Genomic DNA, 8,686 nt, shown 5'->3' on the forward strand with positions numbered 1-8,686 from the left:
AGCTTTGTCAATTTGTCCTCTTGTTGTTGGAATTTGGTTTGTTGAAAGTCATTAGTGAGAACATTTGGGTGTGAAATCTAAAAAGCTCTCAAGTCGCACATAGAAGAGTTTTGAAAAAAATAACTCCAAAGTCCCACATTGGAGAGATGAGGAACTTGGAAAAAATCCTATGTTATAAATAGAGGCGTTCTCCGCTCAAGATATTTCTTTTTCCCTCATATTTTCCGCTGACGCATTTACGGCAAACTTCTCTCCCTTTGTTTATGTGGCACTAAGAATTGGCACAGGCAGCGAAATTGTGGAAAATTTGAGAACATACACTAGTATTGGTAATCAATATTCATGGGGGAAAAGAATTGGCACATGTAGCCATCTTGTAGGCATTTCGAGAACTGACACCGGCAGTCAGTAATGTAGGAAAATAATTGGCACGGGTAGTCATATTGTGGGAATTTCGAGAACTGACATTGGTAGTTAGATTGTGGGAAAAGAATTGACACGGGTAGCCATATTATGGGTATTTTAAGAATTGGCACTAGTAGCCATATTGTGGTGGGTGTTTTCCAGATTGGTTATTACAATATAGTAAGAATTCGATAACAGATATATGGGTTGTTTTATCCTCAGGATAGCTTGGTTGATAGTGTCCTAACACATTTTGGGCAGTGCCACAAAACGTCTTAAGAGAGCGACATGATCGTGACTCAGCCAGTAAGTATTATTTTGTGTCATTTAGAATTGTTGCAAGCTACGATACCAACGCATGTGCTATGAGGGGAGGAGCCCTATTTATAGTGGAAATAGATGAAGAGTCTCTTGTTGGATGTCGTTAGCGTGGCCGACCATCTGAGCCTGTTGGCCTATCTTTGGCAGAGCAAGGGGTCACTTTATGCGTGTTGAGCAGCTTGGTGAGGTCGTACTCTGTGCATAGTTGACTTATAGCCTATATTATGCTATGATAACCGCAGTATAGGCCTGCATTTTCGATATAGCAGAAGGTTAAGTGAGAGTTGCAAGTGACATGTAGCAGGTCTTGGCAGCATGTAAGGTGGGTGACTGAGGCGTGCCTTTGTACTGACTTGAGGTGGCGTCTGGGTGACGTTACGTTTTTCCTGGCGGGTCAAGCTGATTAGTTGGTATGATGAGTTCTGGTGGCTTAGGGTTTCGCCAAGTGTTTGAACTCGGCCAATATTAAGTAGTCTAGTACGGTCAACACGACTCCATTTGACTAGGGTGGAACAAGTTATAAGAACACTTAATTACGAAAACTGAAATCTAATTTTATTAACCAATCAGAAATTCAAAAGATAACACCAACAAAAGTTTGATGATATTTTTTACAATACATACTTGCATACATTTTCTAGTAACATTTAAATTTTTTCTCATTTGTCCCCATTAAAACCATTCACCATCTCTAATTTATGAGTTAAGGTATAATATCAAATAGAGATAACATTATAATCTTATAATATTTAAGAAAAAACAAGAAAATTAAATATATATCTATTGAAGAGCAGCTTTTCACAACAGGAATTCCCCCCTCAACAACAAAATGTGTCACTTTGTTGAAGGGTTAATTCGAATTATTACAAGTTTATTTATATTTAATTATGGTGATAAACAATTTATTTAATTAGTGACATTATTTATTTACTCCCTTTTCGAGTTCCTTTTAACATACCATTAAGGTCGGCCTCATTTTATTAAGTTAATAATAGTATTTCTTATGAAAGGTTGGTATCAAAGAATAAAATGAATAAAAGAATAAAGTTACTAGTTAATCGTATCACTTCTTTCAAAGAGTTGATATAAAGAATAAAATAATAAAGCAATAAAAAAACATTAGTTGCGAAAAAGTAAATGACAGAAAGTAAAACTTAGTTGCGGAAAAGTAAATGACAGAAAGTAAAAGTTAGATGCGGAAAATAAATGACAGAAAGTAAATGTTAGCGGTTAGATTTATTATTCATCACTCTTTTATTATTGTAAGTAATAATTTATTGATTGGATTGCAATTTTTGCATATTATTCCTATGTACAAAGTTACAAACCATAAATTGGTTTGAACTTATGTTTTTAGAAATCTTTAATCAACAAATAAAATTTATAAGTCAACAATTTACTATGTTACATTTGCATCTCTTTTCAAGATTCAATTGTAGTATAGTATATGGTTATGTCGAACCACAAGGAATTGCCTAATAGAAATTTACTCATACTTTGTATCTTTTATCAAAAGTAAGAAAGTAACACATAAAGTTGTTTTCGTGATTTTATCAAATAAAAAACAAGAAAAAGTAAAGAAACTAACTATTACAAATTCAAGAGGAGAATATGGTTGGAATGGTAGAATAATATCTTGAACAACATCAATATCAAAATTATACCAGATATGTGTTATCCATTGGTTGATTCCATGCACCATGTCTAAATCACCCATCTATTTCCTATTATGATAAGATGATTTTCAAACCTTATGTAATACACTAAATAATAATTAATTGTCACTTGTCGGAGTAGGTTGTCACACCATATTTCAGTCTCTGTTAACATTATTTAGCCTTGAACATAAGTTGCTTAAAATAGATGCTTTGATATGGCAAATGAACTAAGGTGTAGGTTTTACTTTTTAGTTCATTTGTCAACACTTTAAGAAGAAGCATTCTTTTGGATCTTTAAATCAAGCTTTAGGTGATCGAGCTAAAACCGCATTAAGAACTTCTTAAAGAATCAAAATAACCAAAGAAATAACTATCATAAATAAAGAAGATGAAGAGTACAAGAAAGTTACACCATAATCCAACTTTTTGGAGCATTAGTCATCCATCCAAAGATTAGATGTTTTTGGTTCTAAATGAGGTTACAAAATCATGTTTTTGCACCTCATCTGTCAACTTCATTCCCTCTGAATTTCTATGAACTAAACACCTAAAAGCAGCCTAAGAACAACCTAAAATGAGAGAGAACCAAAAATGAGAAGAAAAATGGTATGTACAATGTTTTCACAATGTTGTAAAAAGTACAGAAATGGGTGCGCCTTTTAAAGGCAATGGGAGGGCCGCCTGGCCCCCTTTCCAGGACGTCTGGCCTCTATGTCTGACCCATGACAACTAGCTTGGACAACCTATTATGGGCTAGGCTACATGCATGGTGACACCTCCTGCTTACTTGTGTCATGCATGAGGTCATAAACTTGGCTTAGAAGCTAGCTTTGGCTGGTTGCTTGGCTTGTGAAATCATTCATGACATAACCATTCTTCTAGGCCAAGCAACCATTTTTTCTGGTAGGTCAGGCGCCTGGCTGACCTGGTCCACGCTCAACTGCCTGCTTGAGTAGCCTGGCTGACCTGGTGCACGCTCAACTGCCTGCTTGAGTAGCTTGGCTGACTTGATGCATGCTCAGTTGCCTACTTGAGAAGCCTGGTTGACCTGGCCTAGAGCTTGGTGCTTGGCTGGACTGCTTTGTGCTTCGCTGGACAGCTTTGTGCTTGGCTGGACAACTTTGTGAGCGGCTTTTCTTTGACTTTAATTTCTTCCAACCAAGACCAAGTTGCATAGTCATGCTTATGTTTAAGCATACACCTTACCATGCTTAGTTTTAAACACACATGTGTCATGTATTTTGGCTTGATTTCTTCAAGGTGAAGTAAGCTTTCTTTCTTCAAGCCTAATCATTCTTTTCTGGTCCAATTTCCTATGAAACTCAAAGAAAACTTGGACAATAGATGATGAAAAATTATATTATTTAAACACACAAAATTTATCTAAAAAATGTTGAATTAAGTTGCTTTTCAAATTTTTGCATAGGATAAATGCCATGAAAAGTGCATGAAAATTAGGTATTTTTTGCACTTATCAAGATCCAAAGACAAACATATGCCATGTGTACCAAGGCTCCTCCTATTTGTTGACTACACATATCCTAAGATATCATTCGACTAACTATGTTCCATAGCTCCTCACAACATTAATGACGACCCCCACTTATCGATCTGGCGAATATGTTAATACTAAAAAGACAAGTCATTATTCGTGTTTGTGAAAATATTATCGCCTTAACTAATCAAGTAGCCGCGAAAGCCAACCATTGATGAACTTGAAGTTTCCCCTTGACCATCTACAGGACCAGCATCATTAGTCTAGTAGCATGACCATGTTTGGCTATACCACTAGGTTGGGAGCAACTGTTCCATCCTAGTATTCGGACTGGTCACGAACTAGCAACCTCATCGGGACACGATCCATTAACGAGCGAATAAGATCTGGCTTACATAGTTGTCGGGTAGCTCGATTGGTCGATCTAACTAAGGGAAAGGTTGACAATGAAAGGACATAGCCTAGTCAGCATCTACAAAACCATATACCTCTACTACAGTACTATCATGTTGTCTGAACAGCACAGACACTACGACATAATGGAACACGTCGTTTGAACACTAAGAGTTACCCTCTCTGCCATATGGCGAAGACAAGCCTAGTATACGACTATAGAAAACTGGACAAGCGACAAAATGACTCACCATCGATAGAGCATTGTGTCAACTAGGAAACAAATATGGCAAGACCATTAGACTCGAATAAAGCAGCTCATACCTGCTTGGGACAAATGTGATAGGAAGGCTTGTCATGGTTAAACACTCAACCTCTCTACAAATAAACGATATCTCTCATAAAGAAGTTTACACTATACTCTCACTTATACTTTTGTATCTTATACTCTTATTGCCCTCTCTCTACATGTCATACTTATACTAATATAACTGTCAGAGTTCCTTTTCAAGTACCCACTCAAGCGATTCAAGGTCGACTCTTACCTTGACTCATCAATCAAATCAACACTTCACCCCTTCCACCTCCATCCAAAAGAACAATAACTATTCATAAATTGGAAACTACTTTTCTCGTATGGGTTATTGCCAAGAATTTTGGGAGGAAAAAAGGAAACAAAGGAGTGGCAGAAGTCAATTGTAAAAAAAAAAACTTCTCAAATATTTTGACAAAAAGATAAATGGAATTGGCTATTGATCATTGTTGGGACCAATGAGATGAGAATCCTTGGCGTAACTAACAACCTATGCTCTGAAAGATTAATGCCATTTCTATTCACATGTCAGGCCGGCTATCTTACCTTATAGATGAGTCATTATGTTGAAATGTGACCATAGTCTTTCATCGATGTCCTACCTAGTTTCTTGTCCACTTTCTCACATTTGCCTCTAGTAATATACAAAATATACTTTGAAGCTCCATGACAACAACCCACTCTTTTACATCTGATAGGGTCCACAAAATAGTTACCTACGGTGGCCCAACTTCACCCATCATGCTAATTGGGCCAAAAAAGTTAGACCCCACATCCACCATTTTGACGGCTCAGAAATAAAGCCTTTGTATTTATCATGTGCCTCTGAACGATCTGATGCAGATCTTTCGTGATAATAATTTGGAATAAAGATTCTTCCTCCCAAGAAAATTAGATTCTCATATCTCTACTCAATTAATCTTTACAAAATAATACATAAATATTAATTTCAATTTTTATAATTTTTTAATTAAATTAGACTTTCTAATTAAGTGGAGACACAAAATAGGACAAGAATGAGGTCATGTCATTACATCCCTTAATTTGACATCTCTCTCCTCCTTCAAATCTAACATAGTAACAAACTGTAATATTTTTAATGAACAACAAATTAACTATGCATTTGGTAACATGAATATGAAAAAAACAATTGTATATAATATTAAAACGTGTACCTGTTTCAAAGTTTAAATTAAATTTATACATTTTACATAATACACAAATGATTCACAAAATTGAACTAATGCAAAATACTCTATGATAATAATGAGTAGGTGTCTAATGAATTGTTTCGATTTAACTTTTCGAATAGTTCAACGATCAAACTAAGCAAAAATGGTTGGGTCGGTTCAAGGTTACTAACACGTATTCATCAATTCACGTGTTTTTATTTTATTATTCTATTGCAAAAATGAAATTAACAAGGAGTTGTAGTGTTATCAATAACCGCATCAAAATTAAAAAAAAAACAATTCACTCTTTAAAACTTGGTATCAGCTACCAAAAACATGAAGGCTAACCACCAACTCAACTTATTTATCCCTAAGGCTTTGTTTGGAAGTTATAAGGGATTAAAGAGTTAAGAAGAGAAAGGGAAAGAGAAGGAAATTATCTCCCTTATTTGGAGTATGATGAAATTTAGATGAGGAGGGTAAGCAATGATAACGTAAGAATATTTTTTTATTTTTTATTTTAAAAATGTAATTAACAATGAGAAATGAACAATAATGTATAATCATATAATATTACTAAAAATATTTAGTTATTTTGATATTTTATCTCCAAAAACTCCAAATTGAGGAAACTTTAAAAATAGACACATGAAGCATTTTGGAGGGTTTGAGAAACTCTCAAAAACTTCCCTTCTCCTTCATCTGACTCCCAAACAAGGGGAAAGCTTTCCAAAGCCGTCTCTTCTCTTCCCTTCTCCTTCAAAACCTCACTCCCAACCAATGCATAAAAGTATATACACTAACATTGTAATGAATTTTCAGTGCATATAGTAATTACTTCCAACTGATCAATTTCCACAACTAGTAATTAGGGCTCAAAAAATAGGGCTCAATTGTCACTAGCAAAACAATTATGTATTTAGAGGTTGTGTCGTAAAAGTTTTTGGCATCGAGGCTCGTGTGGATGGAGCATAAGAGAAATCATGAATTGAAGAGTTCTAAACTATGAATTTATGAGTGTATGGCTTGATTCTCGCGGTTTCAGAACCTATGAAATCGTGAACCAAATTCATTATGAATGGTTCAATTGGAAAAATGAAGGAAACGTTAAAATTGAATCAAAGTATGTTCTTTGGTTTAGTTCAATTTCATCAACTTTAGTCTATGCCCATAATAATATGAATTTGTCTTGTCTTTCATTATTATAATAAGACTTTAAATGACATGTTTGGTAGTTAGTAATAGTACTAATAATGACGTAAGACTTCATATTCAATCACCAAGTCAGAAATAAAGTAAAATGAATGAATTGCGTGTAGACACTGGACAGAATATGTAGTAAAAAAGAAAAGATTCACTTAGACGGCATTTATGTCTAGATACATTAGATTCTCCTTCCTCTAGTGATATCCAATACTATACTAATTTTAAAAATACAAGTTATAAAATAATAAAATATTTATTTAGTCTATATATTTATTTTGTAGTACGTGCAACATTCAAAGAAAGAATGTACTTTTCGTGTACAACTATATGATAAAAATAGGTTACTCTAACAAACTTTGAATCATTATAAATGGTTTAAACATTATTTTTTACATTTATTTTTGTATGCATCAAAACCAAAGTATTCCGTGCAAATGTAGAGGTATTTTACTAGTATTATAGATAAATTTATTCTTGGACGTAAATATCATGTGATACTCAACAAAACCAAGTTGGCCATGCCAAAACATTGTGAACTAAATTGATGTTTTCATAATTTGATGTAGTAATTAACTTTTATTCATTCTGATGTGTTGAACTTATGAGAAAGAATGAAATGAATGAAGATAGATGTAGAAGAAAGAAGTATGTGTATATTACTTTGATTGAAGAAGAAAGAGGATATTGCATCACATTGAACTAATACACTTGCTATTTATAGCTACAAGCCAACTAACTGAATTTCTAAAAATGGAAAGTATCCTAACTATACAAACAATCCGTTTAATCAATTATCGAGTATGGTTAATTGATTAACGAATATGGTTAATCGATTAACGGGTCTAGCAGGAAGAATTACATTTTTCTCAACACTCTCCCTTAATTCAAAATAGCTAGACTAATGACTCCAAGCTTATGTCTAAGTTCTTCAAACCTTTCCTTCTTCAATGACTTGGTTAGAATATCTGCAATTTGCTTTCCATGTCTGCAGAATTCCAACTTTAACCTTCCTCTACTCACTTGATCTCTTAGAAAGTGAAATCTTGTTTCAATGTGCTTGCTTCTCCCATATGCCACTAGATTCTTGGCCAAGTTTATTGCTGATTTATTATCAACCATCAACAACAAGCTTTCTTCCTATATTCTTAGCTTCAATTTTGTCAACAGTTTCTAACCACATGGCTTGACAAGCAGCCATACAAGCAACTATATATCCTGCTTCACATGAAGATAAAGGAACCACATCTTGCTTCTTTGAGCACTAAGAGATTGGAGCATCACCAAGCATAAACATATAACATGTTGTGCTCTTTCTGTCACTCTTATCTCCACACCAATCAACATCACTAAACCTAAGCATGTTCTGATTGAGGCTGATGGGTTTAGCAGGAAGCATCAAGCCAAGTTCAATTGTTCCCTTCACATATCTTAGTATCCTCTTGACTACAAGTAAGTTAGACTTCTTTGGTATCTCCATATACCTACTCACAAAGCCTACTCCATATGCAATATATGGCCTTGTTGTTGGGTTTATTCAAGTGTGAAGTCCTACATTGGATATGCGGGGAGGAGTGAAAGAGATTATAAGAAGGAAAGACCCATGAAACTAATGCCTTAAGGTTTTGGTTCAAGACGTGGTGTCTCACTTGTGACTCTTCACTCTTCCCATACCCATGTAACAATGGAACTCCCCGGTGGTTGGAGGCTTCCCGGTCGCAGTCTG

This window comes from Lupinus angustifolius, chromosome LG16 (genome assembly GCF_001865875.1).
Source record: "Lupinus angustifolius cultivar Tanjil chromosome LG16, LupAngTanjil_v1.0, whole genome shotgun sequence".
Classification (NCBI taxonomy): Eukaryota; Viridiplantae; Streptophyta; class Magnoliopsida; order Fabales; family Fabaceae; genus Lupinus; species Lupinus angustifolius.